This window comes from Ambystoma mexicanum, chromosome 1q, assembly GCF_040938575.1.
Source record: "Ambystoma mexicanum isolate Mex_15411 chromosome 1q, UKY_AmexF1_1, whole genome shotgun sequence".
NCBI lineage: Eukaryota > Metazoa > Chordata > Amphibia > Caudata > Ambystomatidae > Ambystoma > Ambystoma mexicanum.
In genome coordinates, this window is record NC_090922.1 from 1509200870 (window position 1) to 1509224410 (window position 23541).

A 23541-nucleotide genomic window follows, 5' to 3' on the forward strand; every position below is an offset into this window, starting at 1 on the left:
CATTCACTTTCTGCAATGGCGATCTAGTGGGCAATGTCGTGTTAAATGTAGAGTCCAATCCAAGGTTACATTCACTTACTGGTAGAGTCCTATCCAAGGTTACATTCACTTTCTGCAATGATGATCTAGTGGGCAATGTTGTGATAAATGTAGAGTCCAATCCAAGGTTACATTCACTTACTCTTAGAGTCCAATCCAAGGTTACATTCACTTTCTGCAATGACGATCTAGTGGGAAATGTCGTGTTAAATGTAGAGTCCAATCCAAGGTTACATTCACATTCTGGTACAGTCCAATCCAAGGTTACATTCACTTTCTGGTACAGTCCAATCCAAGGTTAAATTCACTTTCTGTAATGACGATCTAGTGGGCAATGTTGTGTTAAATGTAGAGTCCAATCCAAGGTTACATTCACTTACTGGTAGAGTCCTATCCAAGGTTACATTCACTTTCTGCAATGATGATCTAGTGGGCAATGTCGTGTTAAATGTAGAGTACAATCCAAATTTACATTCACTTTCTGGTAGAGTCCAATCCAAGGTTACATTCATTTTCTGGTAGAGTCCAATCCAAGGTTACAGTCACGTTCTGGTAGAGTCCAATCCAAGGTTACATTCACTTTCTGGTACAGTCCAATCCAAGCTTACATTCACTTTCTGGTAGAGTCCAATCCAAGGTTACTTTCACTTTCTGGTACAGTCCAATCCAAGGTTACATTCACTTTGTGGTAGAGTCCAATCCAAGGTTACATTCACATTCTGGTACAGTCCAATCCAAGGTTACATTCACTTTCTGGTAGAGTCCAATCCAAGGTTACATTCACTTTCCAGTACAGTCCAATCCAAGGTTACATTCACTTTATGTTACATTCCAATCCAAGGTTACATTCACTTTCTGCAATGATGATCTAGTGGGCAATGTCGTGTTAAATGTAGAGTCCAATCCAAGGTTACATTCACTTACTGGTAGAGTCCTATCCAAGGTTACATCCACTTTCTGCAATGATGATCTAGTGGGCAATGTTGTGATAAATGTAGAGTCCAAACCAAGCTTACATTCAGTTTCTGGTAGAGTCCAATCCAAGATTACATTAACTTTCTGGTAGAGTCCAATCCAAGGTTACATTCACTTTCTGGTACAGTCCTATCCAAGGTTACATTCACTTTCTACAATGACGATCTAGTGGGCAATGTCGTGATGAATGTAGAGTACAATACAAGGTTATATTCACTTTCTGGTAGGGTCCAATCCAAGGTTACATTCACTTTGTGGTAGAGTCCAATCCAAGGTTACATTCACATTCTGGTACAGTCCAATCCAAGGTTACATTCACTTTCTGGTACAGTCCAATCCAAGGTTACATTCACTTTCTGGTAGAGTCCAATCCAAGGTTACATTCACATTCTGGTACAGTCCAATCCAAGGTTACATTCACTTTCTGGTACAGTCCAATCCAAGGTTACATTCACTTTCTGGTAGAGTACAATCCAAGGTTACATTCACTTTCTGGTAGAGTCCAATCCAAGGTTACATTCACGTTCTGGTACAGTCCAATCCAAGGTTACATTCACTTTCTGGTATAGTCCAATCAAAGGTTACATTCACTTTCTGGTAGAGTCCAATCCAAAGTTAAATTCAATTTCTGCGATGGTGATCTAGTGGGCATTCTCGGGGTGATGGGGGAGTCCAATCCAAGGCTACATTCACTTTCTGGTACAGTCCTATCCAAGGTTACATTCACTTTCTACAATGACGATCTAGTGGGCAATGTCGTGATGAATGTAGAGTACAATACAAGGTTATATTCACTTTCTGGTAGGGTCCAATCCAAGGTTACATTCACTTTGTGGTAGAGTCCAATCCAAGGTTACATTCACATTCTGGTACAGTCCAATCCAAGGTTACATTCACTTTCTGGTACAGTCCAATCCAAGGTTACATTCACTTTCTGGTAGAGTCCAATCCAAGGTTACATTCACTTTCTGGTACAGTCCAATCCAAGGTTACATTTACTTTCTGCAATGACAATCTAGTGGCAATGTCGTGATAAATGTAGAGTACAATCCAAGGTTACATTCACTTTCTGGTAGAGTCCAATCCAAGGTTACATTCACTTTCTGGTAGAGTCCAATCCAAAGTTAAATTCAATTTCTGCGATGGTGATCTAGTGGGCATTCTCGGGGTGATGGGGGAGTCCAATCCAAGGCTACATTCACTTTCTGCAATGACGATCTAGTGGGCAATGTCATGTTGAATGTAGAGTCCAATCCAAGGTTACTTTCACTTTCTGGGAGAGTCCAATCCAAGGCTACATTCACTTTCTAGTAGAGTCCAATCTAAGGTTACATCCACTTTCTGCGATGGTGATCTAGTGGGCAATTTCATGTTGAATGTAGAATCCAATCCAAGGCTACATTCACTTTCTGCAATGATGATCTAGTGGGCAATGTCATGTTGAATGTAGAGTCCAATCCAAGGTTACATTCACTTTCTGGTAGAGTCCAATTCAAGGTTACAGTCATTTTCTAGTAGAGTCCAATCCAAGGTTACATTCACTTTCTGCAATGACGATCTAGTGGGCAATGTTGTGTTAAATGTAGAGTCCAATCCAAGGTTACATTCACATTCTGGTATAGTCCAATCCAAGGTTACATTCATTTTCTGGTAGAGTCCAATCCAAGGTTACAGTCACGTTCTGGTAGAATCCAATCCAAGGTTACATTCACTTTTTGGTACAGTCCAATCCAAGCTTACATTCACATTCTGGTACAGTCCAATCCAAGGTTACATTCACTTTCTGGTACAGTCCAATCCAAGGTTAAATTCACTTTCTGGTAGAGTCCAATCCAAGGTTACATTCACTTTCTGTAATGACGATCTCGTGGGCAATGTTGTGTTAAATGTAGAGTCCACTCCAAGGTTACATTCACTTACTCTTAGAGTCCAATCCAAGGTTACATTCACTTTCTGCAATGACGATCTAGTGGGCAATGTCATGTTAAATGTAGAGTACAATCCAAATTTACATTCACTTTCTGGTAGAGTCCAATCCAAGGTTACATTCACGTTCTGGTACAGTCCAATCCAAGGTTACATTCACTTTCTGGTATAGTCCAATCAAAGGTTACATTCACTTTCTGGTAGAGTCCAATCCAAAGTTAAATTCAATTTCTGCGATGGTGATCTAGTTGGCATTCTCGGGGTGATGGGGGAGTCCAATCCAAGGCTACATTCACTTTCTGCGATGACAATCTAGTGGGGACTCTCGGGTGACGGGGGAGTCCAATCCAAGGCTACATTCACTTTCTGCAATGACGATCTAGTGGGCAATGTCATGTTGAATGTAGAGTCCAATCCAAGGTTACTTTCACTTTCTGGGAGAGTCCAATCCAAGGCTACATTCACTTTCTAGTAGAGTCCAATCTAAGGTTACATCCACTTTCTGCGATGGTGATCTAGTGGGCAATTTCATGTTGAATGTAGAATCCAATCCAAGGCTACATTCACTTTCTGCAATGATGATCTAGTGGGCAATGTCATGTTGAATGTAGAGTCCAATCCAAGGTTACATTCACTTTCTGGTAGAGTCCAATTCAAGGTTACAGTCATTTTCTAGTAGAGTCCAATCCAAGGTTACATTCACTTTCTGCAATGACGATCTAGTGGGCAATGTTGTGTTAAATGTAGAGTCCAATCCAAGGTTACATTCACATTCTGGTATAGTCCAATCCAAGGTTACATTCATTTTCTGGTAGAGTCCAATCCAAGGTTACAGTCACGTTCTGGTAGAATCCAATCCAAGGTTACATTCACTTTTTGGTACAGTCCAATCCAAGCTTACATTCACATTCTGGTACAGTCCAATCCAAGGTTACATTCACTTTCTGGTACAGTCCAATCCAAGGTTAAATTCACTTTCTGGTAGAGTCCAATCCAAGGTTACATTCACTTTCTGTAATGACGATCTCGTGGGCAATGTTGTGTTAAATGTAGAGTCCACTCCAAGGTTACATTCACTTACTCTTAGAGTCCAATCCAAGGTTACATTCACTTTCTGCAATGACGATCTAGTGGGCAATGTCATGTTAAATGTAGAGTACAATCCAAATTTACATTCACTTTCTGGTAGAGTCCAATCCAAGGTTACATTCACGTTCTGGTACAGTCCAATCCAAGGTTACATTCACTTTCTGGTATAGTCCAATCAAAGGTTACATTCACTTTCTGGTAGAGTCCAATCCAAAGTTAAATTCAATTTCTGCGATGGTGATCTAGTTGGCATTCTCGGGGTGATGGGGGAGTCCAATCCAAGGCTACATTCACTTTCTGCGATGACAATCTAGTGGGGACTCTCGGGTGACGGGGGAGTCCAATCCAAGGCTACATTCACTTTCTGCAATGACGATCTAGTGGGCAATGTCATGTTGAATGTAGAGTCCAATCCAAGGTTACTTTCACTTTCTGGGAGAGTCCAATCCAAGGCTACATTCACTTTCTAGTAGAGTCCAATCTAAGGTTACATCCACTTTCTGCGATGGTGATCTAGTGGGCGATTTCATGTTGAATGTAGAATCCAATCCAAGGCTACATTCACTTTCTGCAATGATTATCTAGTGGGCAATGTCATGTTGAATGTAGAGTCCAATCCAAGGTTACATTCACTTTCTGGTAGAGTCCAATTCAAGGTTACAGTCACTTTCTAGTAGAGACCAATCCAAGGTTACATTCACTTTCTGCAATGACGATCTAGTGGGCAATGTTGTGTTAAATGTAGAGTCCAATCCAAGGTTACATTCACTTACTCTTAGAGTCCAATCCAAGGTTACATTCACTTTCTGCAATGACGATCTAGTGGGAAATGTCGTGTTAAATGTAGAGTCCAATCCAAGGTTACATTCACATTCTGGTACAGTCCAATCCAAGGTTACATTCATTTTCTGGTAGAGTCCAATCCAAGGTTACAGTCACGTTCTGGTAGAATCCAATCCAAGGTTACATTCACTTTTTGGTACAGTCCAATCCAAGCTTACATTCACATTCTGGTACAGTCCAATCCAAGGTTACATTCACTTTCTGGTACAGTCCAATCCAAGGTTAAATTCACTTTCTGGTAGAGTCCAATCCAAGGTTACATTCACTTTCTGTAATGACGATCTCGTGGGCAATGTTGTGTTAAATGTAGAGTCCACTCCAAGGTTACATTCACTTACTCTTAGAGTCCAATCCAAGGTTACATTCACTTTCTGCAATGACGATCTAGTGGGCAATGTCATGTTAAATGTAGAGTACAATCCAAATTTACATTCACTTTCTGGTAGAGTCCAATCCAAGGTTACATTCATTTTCTGGTAGAGTCCAATCCAAGGTTACAGTCACGTTCTGGTAGAGTCCAATCCAAGGTTACATTCACTTTCTGGTACAGTCCAATCCAAGCTTACATTCACTTTCTGGTAGAGTCCAATCCAAGGTTACTTTCACTTTCTCGTACAGTCCAATCCAAGGTTACATTCACATTCTGGTACAGTCCAATCCAAGGTTACATTCACTTTCTGGTAGAGTCCAATCCAAGGTTACATTCACTTTCCGATAGAGTCCAATCCAAGGTTACATTCACTTTTTGTTACAGTCCAATCCAAGGTTACATTCACTTTCTGCAATGACGATCTAGTGGGCAATGTCGTGTTAAATGTAGAGTCCAATCCAAGGTTACATTCACTTACTGGTAGAGTCCGATCCAAGGTTACATTCACTTTCTGCAATGATGATCTAGTGGGCAATGTTGTGATAAATGTAGAGTCCAAACCAAGCTTACATTCACTTTCTGGTACAGCCCAATCCAAGCTTACATTCACTTTCTGGTAGAGTGCAATCCAAGGTTACTTTCACTTTCTGGTACAGTCCAATCCAAGGTTACATTCACTTTGTGGTAGAGTCCAATCCAAGGTTACATTCACATTCTGGTACAGTCCAATCCAAGGTTACATTCACTTTCTGGTAGAGTCCAATCCAAGGTTACATTCACTTTCCAGTACAGTCCAATCCAAGGTTACATTCACTTTATGTTACATTCCAATCCAACGTTACATTCACTTTCTGCAATGACGATCTAGTGGGCAATGCCGTGTTAAATGTAGAGTCCAATCCAAGGTTACATTCACTTACTGGTAGAGTCCTATCCAAGGTTACATTCACTTTCTGCAATGATGATCTAGTCGGCAATGTAGAGTCCAAACCAAGCTTACATTCAGTTTCTGGTAGAGTTCAATCCAAGATTACATTAACTTTCTGGTAGAATCCAAACCAAGGTTACATTCACTTTCTGGTACAGTCCTATCCAAGGTTACATTCACTTTCTGCAATGACGATCTAGTGGGCAATGTCGTGATAAATGTAGAGTACAATACAAGGTTATATTCACTTTCTGGTAGGGTCCAATCCAAGGTTAAATTCACTTTGTGGTAGAGTCCAATCCAAGGTTACATTCACATTCTGGTACAGTCCAATCCAAGGTTACATTGACTTTCTGGTACAGTCCAATCCAAGGTTACATTCACTTACTCTTAGAGTCCAATCCAAGGTTACATTCACTTTCTGCAATGACGATCTAGTGGGAAATGTCGTGTTAAATGTAGAGTCCAATCCAAGGTTACATTCACATTCTGGTACAGTCCAATCCAAGGTTACATTCATTTTCTGGTAGAGTCCAATCCAAGGTTACAGTCACGTTCTGGTAGAATCCAATCCAAGGTTACATTCACTTTTTGGTACAGTCCAATCCAAGCTTACATTCACATTCTGGTACAGTCCAATCCAAGGTTACATTCACTTTCTGGTACAGTCCAATCCAAGGTTAAATTCACTTTCTGGTAGAGTCCAATCCAAGGTTACATTCACTTTCTGTAATGACGATCTCGTGGGCAATGTTGTGTTAAATGTAGAGTCCACTCCAAGGTTACATTCACTTACTCTTAGAGTCCAATCGAAAGTTACATTCACTTTCTGCAATGACGATCTAGTGGGCAATGTCATGTTAAATGTAGAGTACAATCCAAATTTACATTCACTTTCTGGTAGAGTCCAATCCAAGGTTACATTCATTTTCTGGTAGAGTCCAATCCAAGGTTACAGTCACGTTCTGGTAGAGTCCAATCCAAGGTTACATTCACTTTCTGGTACAGTCCAATCCAAGCTTACATTCACTTTCTGGTAGAGTCCAATCCAAGGTTACTTTCACTTTCTCGTACAGTCCAATCCAAGGTTACATTCACATTCTGGTACAGTCCAATCCAAGGTTACATTCACTTTCTGGTAGAGTCCAATCCAAGGTTACATTCACTTTCCGATAGAGTCCAATCCAAGGTTACATTCACTTTTTGTTACAGTCCAATCCAAGGTTACATTCACTTTCTGCAATGACGATCTAGTGGGCAATGTCGTGTTAAATGTAGAGTCCAATCCAAGGTTACATTCACTTACTGGTAGAGTCCGATCCAAGGTTACATTCACTTTCTGCAATGATGATCTAGTGGGCAATGTTGTGATAAATGTAGAGTCCAAACCAAGCTTACATTCACTTTCTGGTACAGCCCAATCCAAGCTTACATTCACTTTCTGGTAGAGTGCAATCCAAGGTTACTTTCACTTTCTGGTACAGTCCAATCCAAGGTTACATTCACTTTGTGGTAGAGTCCAATCCAAGGTTACATTCACATTCTGGTACAGTCCAATCCAAGGTTACATTCACTTTCTGGTAGAGTCCAATCCAAGGTTACATTCACTTTCCAGTACAGTCCAATCCAAGGTTACATTCACTTTATGTTACATTCCAATCCAACGTTACATTCACTTTCTGCAATGACGATCTAGTGGGCAATGCCGTGTTAAATGTAGAGTCCAATCCAAGGTTACATTCACTTACTGGTAGAGTCCTATCCAAGGTTACATTCACTTTCTGCAATGATGATCTAGTCGGCAATGTTGTGATAAATGTAGAGTCCAAACCAAGCTTACATTCAGTTTCTGGTAGAGTTCAATCCAAGATTACATTAACTTTCTGGTAGAGTCCAAACCAAGGTTACATTCACTTTCTGGTACAGTCCTATCCAAGGTTACATTCACTTTCTGCAATGACGATCTAGTGGGCAATGTCGTGATAAATGTAGAGTACAATACAAGGTTATATTCACTTTCTGGTAGGGTCCAATCCAAGGTTAAATTCACTTTGTGGTAGAGTCCAATCCAAGGTTACATTCACATTCTGGTACAGTCCAATCCAAGGTTACATTGACTTTCTGGTACAGTCCAATCCAAGGTTACATTCACTTTCTGGTAGAGTCCAATCCAAGGTTACATTCACTTTCTGGTACAATCCAATCCAAGGTTACATTTACTTTCTGCAATGACAATCTAGTGGCAATGTCGTGATAAATGTAGAGTACAATCCAAGGTTACATTCACTTTCTGGTAGAGTCCAATCCAAGGTTACATTCACGTTCTGGTACAGTCCAATCCAAGGTTACATTCACTTTCTGATATAGTCCAATCCAAGGTTACATTCACTTTCTGGTAGAGTCCAATCCAAAGTTAAATTCAATTTCTGCGATGGTGATCTAGTGGGCATTCTCGGGGTGATGGGGGAGTCCAATCCAAGGCTACATTCACTTTCTGCGATGACAATCTAGTGGGGACTCTCGGGTGATGGGGGAGTCCAATCCAAGGCTACATTCACTTTCTGCAATGACGATTGTTAGGGAGAATTCTCTGTTTAGGCTGAATTTCCCTACCTAGTGAGTCCCCCAGCAGCTTTGCTGGATTTCTGGGGTTTAATTTTTTTCTCCTGCCAAGAGTGAGACTCTTTTACCCTCACTCTTGGACATGTTGAAGTGTGTTTTCTTGGTTAAACCTTGTGTTGAATGGGCTATGGGGTCTTTTACTCCATAGGGCCTCATGTATTTTTGTGATGTGGGTCACACAGCACCCTCTGTGCCGTGACCCAGGGGTGTCCTAGGGACTCCCCAACATAGACTCCATACCCTGGGACTGACTACTGTCTCCCAGGGCATGTAAAGTCACCAAAGACTTTGCTAGTCTTGAATCCTGAACAGAACCAGTACAAACCATCATATTGTGGACGTACTGGCTGGGGCAATTCGATTGCCCCAGGGTCTGTTAGTCGAGGGGGCACGTCTCCGTCCCCCCTGATCGAGTTTTGGCTGGTGGCAGTGGAAACTACTTTTTATATTCGACCGCGAATATTTCCCTATGGGATTTCCCATTGTTTTAGGCTAACACATTTAATTATTTATTTACGGTAGCCTTAAACATACCGCCGGTTTATATATTTATTTTTATAACTCCGGTTGGGACTTTTTGCCAAAACTTGATTCTAAAATGGCGTTGGTGTTCGCCTCTGTAACTCTGACCCAAAGTGGAGCCCTTTGTTCCACTTTTGGCGGGCTTCTCCACAGAAGCCCTCCAAAGTGGTGCCACTCTGTCTGGGGTACTTAGGAGGGGTGGAGGGGGATTTAGGCACCCTGGACTGAGTTACCTTGGTAACTCAAGTCGCACTCCGTCCTGATTGGCCCAAGTGGTGAGCCGCCCGGCTCACCACTTAGCATGTTTGAGTGACAGCTAGGCTGGGTGAATGGGGGTTTGCTGCATAAAAGCAGGGCTTTGGGGACTGGGACTTCAGAAGTCGCCACAGGACCAAGAATCCGACGAGGGAAGAGCTGAGCCGACCTGCTTCGACGACACCACCCGGTGGAGCCCTGCTGAACCGTCTCACCACTTTTTCCCGACGACCGAGGAGAACTCTTAACGGAGTGGCTCCTTCCCTTGACTGGTGGGGACAACCAGTTTTCGCCTTCTTTCCGTTCTTTGAGGTATCTCGTGGTCGCCTTGCCTGTGCCAAGCACCCCGGCAACCGGAATACCACACTTTACCCCCATACCGCGAAAGTCGGTACCAACCCTTTAACCGGAGGACTCCGCGGCTGGTTTCTTCCCGGGCAGTGCAACGACCCTCTTCTTCTGCTCTTCAGCGAGAACTTCTTCTCCCCTGACCGACGTCGAGCCCTGCTGCCACTGCCTGGAACAACTGCCACCGCTGGAGGATCCTTTCCGCTTAAGGTACTGTGTTCCGCCTGGCTTCCCTTGCTACCGACTGTACGGGGTAGATTTAGTCCCCGGCTTTCGAACCTGGGAGTGCCTGGGACACTTTGGCTAAACTTTCTGAGCCACTCTAAACTCTTTTTGACTCTTTGCAAGACTTTGAATCTCTAACTAACAGTGTGATCTTGGGCACATTTTCGCTCCGGCTACTCTAAGAGTGGGCCCTGCCTAGTGACTTTTGCTCACCTGTGACTTTATTCTTCTTTAAGCCTATTGCAAGTGTTCTGGACCTTAGAGTGGTGTGTCTAACCTATTTCTGCTTTTTCTCTCCCTTTCTTGGAAACTACTAGAGTGTCATCTAACGTTAAGCACTCACCTCTGTTTTAATTAAGTGGTGTTTACCTAGAGTTGTCTAGATAGGAGAAAGGATTGAATCTACTTTCATTATAACTGTGTTGAAGTGCTTTTACTATATTTTTGCTAGAGTGTTTTTAACTTATGTGTATTTTAAATAAATAACTATATACTTTTGAAACCAAGCTCTGGTCAGTGTTTGCTTGTGCTATTGTGTTTTGGTACATATTGTGTATACTTTACATACTGCCTAACTCTTCTTGAGAGAAGTCTGACTGCTCAGCCACAGCTACCAGGTAAATCTGGGTGGTACAGACTGCTACCAAAGGGGTTTACTGCTCTACCTGTAGTCTTAAATCTTTTGCAGTGTTCCCCAAGGGAACTGCACAGGTTTCTGCCTAACACTGGTGTACAGCGGTGGGATTTGTATTGAGTATACATTTTATTGTGCTTTAGATACCTTAGTGCAACTAACCACAAAGCTTAGCACTGAAAAAGTAAAACCTCTAACATGTCAGTTATAGAAAGCTATAGTCAAGAGTCCCTTGCAGCCAAAACTGCTGATTGTTTAAGAGTACTCTGTAAACATAAGGATCTCCTGACTAAGGGCAAGAAAATGGAGCTGATTGAAAGATTGTTAGCTAACCAAAGTCTGGGTGATGGTTCAGAGGAACCTACCACTCCAGCAACTGTAGATGACAGTGTTGAAGTTAACATGGAGCAAAATGTTGATGATTCTGAGGAAGAGTCAGAAGAGGAGGGTGAGGCTGTTGTAACTGTCCCCCCTAGGCCTCTGCCTGCTCTACCTGCTGTGCCTACTGGACCTTTACCAGGTCCCACATTTAGTCCTCAGTACTTTGAACTAGAGAAAATGAAGCTAGAATTGGAGTATAAGAAACTTAATGCTCAAACTGACAAAGAACTAAGGCTAAGGGAAATGGAGCTCAAGTATGACTTAGAAATGAAGAAATTATCTGTTGAGAATGTTTCTCTCTCTGGCTCCTCTAGAAGTTCCAGTCCTAAAAGACCCCGGATGCCTAAAGAATTGGTTGGTATGTATGAGCCTAAGTTGGATGTGTTGGATTGGTTGTCTCTGTTTGAATATAATCATGGGCTCCAGAACATCACAGGAAATGACTTACTCACCTGGTTGTTCTCTAGGCTTCCCCCTGTTGCAACTGATGTGGTAATGGAGATGGGGGAGGAGGATAGGAAGGACTATGAATGTGTGAAACTAGCTTTGATAGCTAGGTTTGGGAAGACCCCTTCCCAGTATCTTAAGAGGTTTAGGAGCCTCAAAAAGCATGATGGTACCCCTTGGGCTACCTGGGTGAGTGAATGTTTGAAAAACTTAGAGGGATGGATTAAGGGTTACAAGGTGAACACTTATGAAGGTATGAAGAATTTGTTTATGTTGGAGACTATTTATGATGCCTGCTCTCCTGAGCTCAGACAACACTTGGCTGATTCCAAGGAATTAGATTCCCGGAAACTAGCTAAGGCTGCTGACTTGTGGGTTGCCAACAGGGCCACTCACAAGGATTCTGGGGTAACTCAGAAGAAGGATGGGGAGAAACAGCCTAAAAAAGACTCCAAAGAGAATTCTAATAATTCCTATCCCAAAGAGGGCCCCAAACCACAAAATAACCAGGGTAAGCCACATGGGAAACCTAGTCAGGCTACTGTACCTTCTGGCCACAAGCCAGAAGGAGGTCAGAACAAGCCACCCTTCCAGAGAGCATTTGGACAATGCTATGTCTGTCAGGGTACTGACCATATCAAAGGAGATCCCAAGTGCAAGGGTAAACCTGCAGGGATCAGCACAGTCTCCTTAGCCTTCACTCCTGAGGATGAAGTACAGATGGCTAGTGCCCACTTTGAACTCTTTGCTGAAGAACCCTTGGGTCTTCAAGCAACTGTAAACTTAGAGCCTATGGGTCTGGTTAGTCCCCAGAATAGGGTTGTGTATAACTCCCTACCTGTTAACTCTAAGGTGTATTATGTGGACAGTGTTCTTGTCAATGGCCAGGATACTCCTGCCAGGAGAGACACTGGGGCCAGCAGAACAGTAGTGGATGAAAGCTTCTTTCAACCTGAGGATGTGGCCAAAGCACCCAAAGGTCCCACTAAGATGTCTGGAGGCCCTGTCCAAATGGTTCCTATCCTACCAGCCCTCATTCAGTGTAACAACATGACAGTGAGGATCCCTGTCAGTGTTCAGACTGAGGTACCTGGGAAGGTCCTGTTAGGGAATGACCTAAGAACTCTAGGAGTAGTGTCACATACCCCCAGGCCTCCCAGTATGGAGAAGCAGAACTTAACCAAATTGGCTAGAAAGGCTACCTTGAAGGACCCTTCTAAGCCTGTGGGACCCTCTACTGAGAACCCCACTACAAGCCCTGGGTTTAGTAAGTTGACCTCTGACCCAGGCACCTTTCCGGATAGTATGCTAGGAACATGGGAGCCCCAACCAAGCTCCATCATTGTTCCCCTAGTCTCAGAGTCTCTGACTCCCCCTGCTTCTGAGGAAGAGGTGGATAGACCAACTAGGCCCCTATCTGGACCCGAGAGAACTGGTAATTCTCAGTGCTGGTGGAAAACCAGAAAAGAAAAGTCTAAGGCCAAAAACCTTCAGACTGTTGGACCTTCTACTGAAGACCCCAACTCAAATCCTAATATTAGGGGGGGAACTCCTAAAATAGGTAAGGGTAGATCTAAGAGGAAGGGGAAGGAGGTACATTGCCTAACCCCAACCCCTCCAACCAAGAGGCCTAAGACCCAACCTGCTCCCACAAGAGAGGTGGTGAGGAACCTTGGAGGCCCCTCTAGATCTAAGGGAATCCTTTATAAGGACCCCTTGAAAAAGCCTAACATAGGTTCAGAAGTTGTACCAACTTCTGAGGGACTGGTCAACCAGATCCCCTATAACAAAAAGACTGATGTTCCTCAAAGGGTCTGTAGGTCCGTTAGCTTACAAAAGAAAACCTTTGAGTTCACCATTGAGCACAGGTCAGGGTGTCACCATCAAAATGCTGATGGACTCTCTAGGATGTATATCATCGACTAGAGGTATGAGGTTCATCCAGGAGTGGATTAAATCCTCCTGTCCCTTAGTCTGGGGGGGGCGAGTGTTAGGGAGAATTCTCTGTTTAGGCTGAATTTCCCTACCTAGTGAGTCCCCCAGCAGCTTTGCTGGATTTCTGGGGTTTAATTTTTTTCTCCTGCCAAGAGTGAGACTCTTTTACCCTCACTCTTGGACATGTTGAAGTGTGTTTTCTTGGTTAAACCTTGTGTTGAATGGGCTATGGGGTCTTTTACTCCATAGGGCCTCATGTATTTTTGTGATGTGGGTCACACAGCACCCTCTGTGCCGTGACCCAGGGGTGTCCTAGGGACTCCCCAACATAGACTCCATACCCTGGGACTGACTACTGTCTCCCAGGGCATGTAAAGTCACCAAAGACTTTGCTAGTCTTGAATCCTGAACAGAACCAGTACAAACCATCATATTGTGGACGTACTGGCTGGGGCAATTCGATTGCCCCAGGGTCTGTTAGTCGAGGGGGCACGTCTCCGTCCCCCCTGATCGAGTTTTGGCTGGTGGCAGTGGAAACTACTTTTTATATTCGACCGCGAATATTTCCCTATGGGATTTCCCATTGTTTTAGGCTAACACATTTAATTATTTATTTACGGTAGCCTTAAACATACCGCCGGTTTATATATTTATTTTTATAACTCCGGTTGGGACTTTTTGCCAAAACTTGATTCTAAAATGGCGTTGGTGTTCGCCTCTGTAACTCTGACCCAAAGTGGAGCCCTTTGTTCCACTTTTGGCGGGCTTCTCCACAGAAGCCCTCCAAAGTGGTGCCACTCTGTCTGGGGTACTTAGGAGGGGTGGAGGGGGATTTAGGCACCCTGGACTGAGTTACCTTGGTAACTCAAGTCGCACTCCGTCCTGATTGGCCCAAGTGGTGAGCCGCCCGGCTCACCACTTAGCATGTTTGAGTGACAGCTAGGCTGGGTGAATGGGGGTTTGCTGCATAAAAGCAGGGCTTTGGGGACTGGGACTTCAGAAGTCGCCACAGGACCAAGAATCCGACGAGGGAAGAGCTGAGCCGACCTGCTTCGACGACACCACCCGGTGGAGCCCTGCTGAACCGTCTCACCACTTTTTCCCGACGACCGAGGAGAACTCTTAACGGAGTGGCTCCTTCCCTTGACTGGTGGGGACAACCAGTTTTCGCCTTCTTTCCGTTCTTTGAGGTATCTCGTGGTCGCCTTGCCTGTGCCAAGCACCCCGGCAACCGGAATACCACACTTTACCCCCATACCGCGAAAGTCGGTACCAACCCTTTAACCGGAGGACTCCGCGGCTGGTTTCTTCCCGGGCAGTGCAACGACCCTCTTCTTCTGCTCTTCAGCGAGAACTTCTTCTCCCCTGACCGACGTCGAGCCCTGCTGCCACTGCCTGGAACAACTGCCACCGCTGGAGGATCCTTTCCGCTTAAGGTACTGTGTTCCGCCTGGCTTCCCTTGCTACCGACTGTACGGGGTAGATTTAGTCCCCGGCTTTCGAACCTGGGAGTGCCTGGGACACTTTGGCTAAACTTTCTGAGCCACTCTAAACTCTTTTTGACTCTTTGCAAGACTTTGAATCTCTAACTAACAGTGTGATCTTGGGCACATTTTCGCTCCGGCTACTCTAAGAGTGGGCCCTGCCTAGTGACTTTTGCTCACCTGTGACTTTATTCTTCTTTAAGCCTATTGCAAGTGTTCTGGACCTTAGAGTGGTGTGTCTAACCTATTTCTGCTTTTTCTCTCCCTTTCTTGGAAACTACTAGAGTGTCATCTAACGTTAAGCACTCACCTCTGTTTTAATTAAGTGGTGTTTACCTAGAGTTGTCTAGATAGGAGAAAGGATTGAATCTACTTTCATTATAACTGTGTTGAAGTGCTTTTACTATATTTTTGCTAGAGTGTTTTTAACTTATGTGTATTTTAAATAAATAACTATATACTTTTGAAACCAAGCTCTGGTCAGTGTTTGCTTGTGCTATTGTGTTTTGGTACATATTGTGTATACTTTACATACTGCCTAACTCTTCTTGAGAGAAGTCTGACTGCTCAGCCACAGCTACCAGGTAAATCTGGGTGGTACAGACTGCTACCAAAGGGGTTTACTGCTCTACCTGTAGTCTTAAATCTTTTGCAGTGTTCCCCAAGGGAACTGCACAGGTTTCTGCCTAACAACGATCTAGTGGGCAATGTCATGTTGAATGTAGAGTCCAATCCAAGGTTACATTCACTTTCTGGGAGAGTCCAATCCAAGGCTACATTCACTTTCTAGTAGAGTCCAATCTAAGGTTACATCCACTTTCTGCGATGTTGATCTAGTGGGCAATGTCATGTTGAATGTAGAATCCAATCCAAGGCTACATTCACTTTCTGCAATGATGATCTAGTGGGCAATGTCATGTTGAATGTAGAGTCCAATCCAAGGTTACATTCACTTTCTGGTAGAGTCCAATTCAAGGTTACAGTCACTTTCTAGTAGAGTCCAATCCAAGGTTACATTCACTTTCTGCAATGACGATCTAGTGGGCAATGTTGTGTTAAATGTAGAGTCCGATCCAAGGTTACATTCACTTACTCTTAGAGTCCAATCCAAGGTTACATTCACTTTCTGCAATGACGATCTAGTGGGAAATGTCATGTTAAATGTAGAGTCCAATCCAAGGTTACATTCACATTCTGGTACAGTCCAATCCAAGGTTACATTCATTTTCTGCAATGACGATCTAGTGGGCAATGTTGTGTTAAATGTAGAGTCCAATCCAAGGTTACATTCACTTACTCTTAGAGTCCAATTCAAGGTTACAGTCACTTTCTAGTAGAGTCCAATCCAAGGTTACATCCACTTTCTGCAATGACGATCTAGTGGGCAATGTTGTGTTAAATGTAGAGTCCAATCCAAGGTTACATTCACTTACTCTTAGAGTCCAATCCAAGGTTACATTCACTTTCTGAATGACGATCTAGTGGGAAATGCCGTGTTAAATGTAGAGTCCAATCCAAGGTTACATTCACATTCTGGTACAGTCCAATCCAAGGTTACATTCACTTTCTGGTACAGTCCAATCCAAGGTTAAATTCACTTTCTGGTAGAGTCCAATCCAAGGTTACATTCACTTTCTGTAATGACGATCTAGTGGGCAATGTTGTGTTAAATGTAGAGTCCAATCCAAGGTTACATTCACTTACTCTTAGAGTCCAATCCAAGGTTACATTCACTTTCTGCAATGACGATCTAGTGGGCAATTTCGTGTTAAATGTAGAGTACAATCCAAATTTACATTCACTTTCTGGTAGAGTCCAATCCAAGGTTACATTCATTTTCTGGTAGAGTCCAATCCAAGGTTACAGTCACGTTCTGGTAGAGTCCAATCCAAGGTTACATTCACTTTCTGGTACAGTCCAATCCAAGCTTACATTCACTTTCTGGTAGAGTCCAATCCAAGGTTACATTCACTTTCTGGTACAGTCCAATCCAAGGTTACATTCACTTTGTGGTAGAGTCCAATCCAAGGTTACATTCACATTCTGGTACAGTTCAATCCAAGGTTACATTCACTTTCTGGTAGAGTCCAATCCAAGGTTACATTCACTTTCCGGTAGAGTCCAATCCAAGGTTACATTCACTTTTTGTTACAGTCCAATCCAAGGTTACATTCACTTTCTGAAATGACGATCTAGTGGGCAATGTCGTGTTAAATGTAGAGTCCAATCCAAGGTTACATTCACTTACTGGTAGAGTCCTATCCAAGGTTACATTCACTTTCTGCAATGATGATCTAGTGGGCAATGTTGTGATAAATGTAGAGTCCAAACCAAGCTTACATTCACTTTCTGGTACAGTCCAATCCAAGCTTACATTCACTTTCTGGTAGAGTCCAATCCAAGGTTACTTTCACTTTCTGGTACAGTCCAATCCAAGGTTACATTCACTTTGTGGTAGAGTCCAATCCAAGGTTACATTCACATTCTGGTACAGTCCAATCCAAGGTTACATTCACTTTCTGGTAGAGTCCAATCCAAGGTTACATTCACTTTGTGGTAGAGTCCAATCCAAGGTTACATTCACTTTGTGGTAGAGTCCAATCCAAGGTTACATTCACATTCTGGTACAGTCCAATCCAAGGTTACATTCACTTTCTGGTAGAGTCCAATCCAAGGTTACATTCACTTTCCGGTAGAGTCCAATCCAAGGTTACATTCACTTTTTGTTACAGTCCAATCCAAGGTTACATTCACTTTCTGCAATGACGATCTAGTGGGCAATGTCGTGTTAAATGTAGAGTCCAATCCAAGGTTACATTCACTTACTGGTAGAGTCCTATCCAAGGTTACATCCACTTTCTGCAATGATGATCTAGTGGGCAATGTTGTGATGAATGTAGAGTCCAAACCAAGCTTACTTTCAGTTTCTGGTAGAGTCCAATCCAAGATTACATTAACTTTCTGGTAGAGTCCAATCCAAGGTTACATTCACTTTCTGGTACAGTCCTATCCAAGGTTACATTCACTTTCTACAATGACGATCTAGTGGGCAATGTCGTGATGAATGTAGAGTACAATACAAGGTTATATTCACTTTCTGGTAGGGTCCAATCCAAGGTTACATTCACTTTGTGGTAGAGTCCAATCCAAGGTTACATTCACATTCTGGTACAGTGCAATCCAAGGTTACATTCACTTTCTGGTACAGTCCAATCCAAGGTTACATTCACTTTCTGGTAGAGTCCAATCCAAGGTTACATTCACTTTCTGGTACAGTCCAATCCAAGGTTACATTTACTTTCTGCAATGACAATCTAGTGGCAATGTCGTGATAAATGTAGAGTACAATCCAAGGTTACATTCACTTTCTGGTAGAGTCCATTCCAAGGTTACATTCACGTTCTGGTACAGTCCAATCCAAGGTTACATTCACTTTCCGGTATAGTCCAATCCAAGGTTACATTCACTTTCTGGTATAGTCCAATCAACGGTTACATTCACTTTCTGGTAGAGTCCAATCCAAGGTTACAGTCACGTTCTGGTAGAGTCCAATCCAAGGTTACATTCACTTTCTGCAATGACGATCTAGTGGGCAATGTTGTGTTAAATGTAGAGTCCAATCCAAGGTTACATTCACTTACTCTTAGAGTCCAATTCAAGGTTACAGTCACTTTCTAGTAGAGTCCAATCCAAGGTTACATCCACTTTCTGCAATGACGATCTAGTGGGAAATGTTGTGTTAAATGTAGAGTCCAATCCAAGGTTACATTCACTTACTCTTAGAGTCCAATCCAAGGTTACATTCACTTTCTGCAATGACGATCTAGTGGGAAATGTCGTGTTAAATGTAGAGTCCAATCCAAGGTTACATTCACATTCTGGTACAGTCCAATCCAAGGTTACATTCACTTTCTGGTACAGTCCAATCCAAGGTTAAATTCACTTTCTGTAATGACGATCTAGTGGGCAATGTTGTGTTAAATGTAGAGTCCAATCCAAGGTTACATTCACTTACTCTTAGAGTCCAATCCAAGGTTACATTCACTTTCTGCAATGACGATCTAGTGGGCAATGTCGTGTTAAATGTAGAGTACAATCCAAATTTACATTCACTTTCTGGTAGAGTCCAATCCAAGGTTACATTCATTTTCTGGTAGAGTCCAATCCAAGGTTACAGTCACGTTCTGGTAGAGTCCAATCCAAGGTTACATTCACTTTCTGGTACAGTCCAATCCAAGCTTACATTCACTTTCTGGTAGAGTCCAATCCAAGGTTACTTTCACTTTCTGGTACAGTCCAATCCAAGGTTACATTCACTTTGTGGTAGAGTCCAATCCAAGGTTACATTCACATTCTGGTACAGTTCAATCCAAGGTTACATTCACTTTCTGGTAGAGTCCAATCCAAGGTTACATTCACTTTCCGGTAGAGTCCAATCCAAGGTTACATTCACTTTTTGTTACAGTCCAATCCAAGGTTACATTCACTTTCTGCAATGGCGATCTAGTGGGCAATGTCGTGTTAAATGTAGAGTCCAATCCAAGGTTACATTCACTTACTGGTAGAGTCCTATCCAAGGTTACATTCACTTTCTGCAATGATGATCTAGTGGGCAATGTTGTGATAAATGTAGAGTCCAAACCAAGCTTACATTCACTTTCTGGTACAGTCCAATCCAAGCTTACATTCACTTTCTGGTAGAGTCCAATCCAAGGTTACTTTCACTTTCTGGTACAGTCCAATCCAAGGTTACATTCACTTTGTGGTAGAGTCCAATCCAAGGTTACATTCACATTCTGGTACAGTCCAATCCAAGGTTACATTCACTTTCTGGTAGAGTCCAATCCAAGGTTACATTCACTTTCCAGTACAGTCCAATCCAAGGTTACATTCACTTTATGTTACATTCCAATCCAAGGTTACATTCACTTTCTGCAATGATGATCTAGTGGGCAATGTCGTGTTAAATGTAGAGTCCAATCCAAGGTTACATTCACTTACTGGTAGAGTCCTATCCAAGGTTACATCCACTTTCTGCAATGATGATCTAGTGGGCAATGTTGTGATAAATGTAGAGTCCAAACCAAGCTTACATTCAGTTTCTGGTAGAGTCCAATCCAAGATTACATTAACTTTCTGGTAGAGTCCAATCCAAGGTTACATTCACTTTCTGGTACAGTCCTATCCAAGGTTACATTCACTTTCTACAATGACGATCTAGTGGGCAATGTCGTGATGAATGTAGAGTACAATACAAGGTTATATTCACTTTCTGGTAGGGTCCAATCCAAGGTTACATTCACTTTGTGGTAGAGTCCAATCCAAGGTTACATTCACATTCTGGTACAGTCCAATCCAAGGTTACATTCACTTTCTGGCACAGTCCAATCCAAGGTTACATTCACTTTCTGGTAGAGTCCAATCCAAGGTTACATTCACTTTCTGGTACAGTCCAATCCAAGGTTACATTTACTTTCTGCAATGACAATCTAGTGGCAATGTCGTGATAAATGTAGAGTACAATCCAAGGTTACATTCACTTTCTGGTAGAGTCCAATCCAAGGTTACATTCACGTTCTGGTACAGTCCAATCCAAGGTTACATTCACTTTCTGGTATAGTCCAATCAAAGGTTACATTCACTTTCTGGTAGAGTCCAATCCAAAGTTAAATTCAATTTCTGCGATGGTGATCTAGTGGGCATTCTCGGGGTGATGGGGGAGTCCAATCCAAGGCTACATTCACTTTCTGGTACAGTCCTATCCAAGGTTACATTCACTTTCTACAATGACGATCTAGTGGGCAATGTCGTGATGAATGTAGAGTACAATACAAGGTTATATTCACTTTCTGGTAGGGTCCAATCCAAGGTTACATTCACTTTGTGGTAGAGTCCAATCCAAGGTTACATTCACATTCTGGTACAGTCCAATCCAAGGTTACATTCACTTTCTGGTACAGTCCAATCCAAGGTTACATTCACTTTCTGGTAGAGTCCAATCCAAGGTTACATTCACTTTCTGGTACAGTCCAATCCAAGGTTACATTTACTTTCTGCAATGACACTCTAGTGGCAATGTCGTGATAAATGTAGAGTACAATCCAAGGTTACATTCACTTTCTGGTAGAGTCCAATCCAAGGTTACATTCACGTTCTGGTACAGTCCAATCCAAGGTTACATTCACTTTCTGGTATAGTCCAATCAAAGGTTACATTCACTTTCTGGTAGAGTCCAATCCAAAGTTAAATTCAATTTCTGCGATGGTGATCTAGTGGGCATTCTCGGGGTGATGGGGGAGTCCAATCCAAGGCTACATTCACTTTCTGCAATGACGATCTAGTGGGCAATGTCATGTTGAATGTAGAGTCCAATCCAAGGTTACTTTCACTTTCTGGGTGAGTCCAATCCAAGGCTACATTCACTTTCTAGTAGAGTCCAATCTAAGGTTACATCCACTTTCTGCGATGGTGATCTAGTGGGCAATTTCATGTTGAATGTAGAATCCAATCCAAGGCTACATTCACTTTCTGCAATGATGATCTAGTGGGCAATGTCATGTTGAATGTAGAGTCCAATCCAAGGTTACATTCACTTTCTGGTAGAGTCCAATTCAAGGTTACAGTCATTTTCTAGTAGAGTCCAATCCAAGGTTACATTCACTTTCTGCAATGACGATCTAGTGGGCAATGTTGTGTTAAATGTAGAGTCCAATCCAAGGTTACATTCACTTACTCTTTGAGTCCAATCCAAGGTTACATTCACTTTCTGCAATGACGATCTAGTGGGAAATGTCGTGTTAAATGTAGAGTCCAATCCAAGGTTACATTCACATTCTGGTACAGTCCAATCCAAGGTTACATTCATTTTCTGGTAGAGTCCAATCCAAGGTTACAGTCACGTTCTGGTAGAATCCAATCCAAGGTTACATTCACTTTTTGGTACAGTCCAATCCAAGCTTACATTCACATTCTGGTACAGTCCAATCCAAGGTTACATTCACTTTCTGGTACAGTCCAATCCAAGGTTAAATTCACTTTCTGGTAGAGTCCAATCCAAGGTTACATTCACTTTCTGTAATGACGATCTCGTGGGCAATGTTGTGTTAAATGTAGAGTCCACTCCAAGGTTACATTCACTTACTCTTAGAGTCCAATCCAAGGTTACATTCACTTTCTGCAATGACGATCTAGTGGGCAATGTCATGTTAAATGTAGAGTACAATCCAAATTTACATTCACTTTCTGGTAGAGTCCAATCCAAGGTTACATTCACGTTCTGGTACAGTCCAATCCAAGGTTACATTCACTTTCTGGTATAGTCCAATCAAAGGTTACATTCACTTTCTGGTAGAGTCCAATCCAAAGTTAAATTCAATTTCTGCGATGGTGATCTAGTGGGCATTCTCGGGGTGATGGGGGAGTCCAATCCAAGGCTACATTCACTTTCTGCGATGACAATCTAGTGGGGACTCTCGGGTGACGGGGGAGTCCAATCCAAGGCTACATTCACTTTCTGCAATGACGATCTAGTGGGCAATGTCATGTTGAATGTAGAGTCCAATCCAAGGTTACTTTCACTTTCTGGGAGAGTCCAATCCAAGGCTACATTCACTTTCTAGTAGAGTCCAATCTAAGGTTAAATCCACTTTCTGCGATGGTGATCTAGTGGGCAATTTCATGTTGAATGTAGAATCCAATCCAAGGCTACATTCACTTTCTGCAATGATGATCTAGTGGGCAATGTCATGTTGAATGTAGAGTCCAATCCAAGGTTACATTCACTTTCTGGTAGAGTCCAATTCAAGGTTACAGTCACTTTCTAGTAGAGTCCAATCCAAGGTTACATTCACTTTCTGCAATGACGATCTAGTGGGCAATGTTGTGTTAAATGTAGAGTCCAATCCAAGGTTACATTCACTTACTCTTAGAGTCCAATCCAAGGTTACATTCACTTTCTGCAATGACGATCTAGTGGGAAATGTCGTGTTAAATGTAGAGTCCAATCCAAGGTTACATTCACATTCTGGTACAGTCCAATCCAAGGTTACATTCATTTTCTGGTAGAGTCCAATCCAAGGTTACAGTCACGTTCTTTTAGAATCCAATCCAAGGTTACATTCACTTTTTGGTACAGTCCAATCCAAGCTTACATTCACATTCTGGTACAGTCCAATCCAAGGTTACATTCACTTTCTGGTACAGTCCAATCCAAGGTTAAATTCACTTTCTGGTAGAGTCCAATCCAAGGTTACATTCACTTTCTGTAATGACGATCTCGTGGGCAATGTTGTGTTAAATGTAGAGTCCACTCCAAGGTTACATTCACTTACTCTTAGAGTCCAATCCAAGGTTACATTCACTTTCTGCAATGACGATCTAGTGGGCAATGTCATGTTAAATGTAGAGTACAATCCAAATTTACATTCACTTTCTGGTAGAGTCCAATCCAAGGTTACATTCATTTTCTGGTAGAGTCCAATCCAAGGTTACAGTCACGTTCTGGTAGAGTCCAATCCAA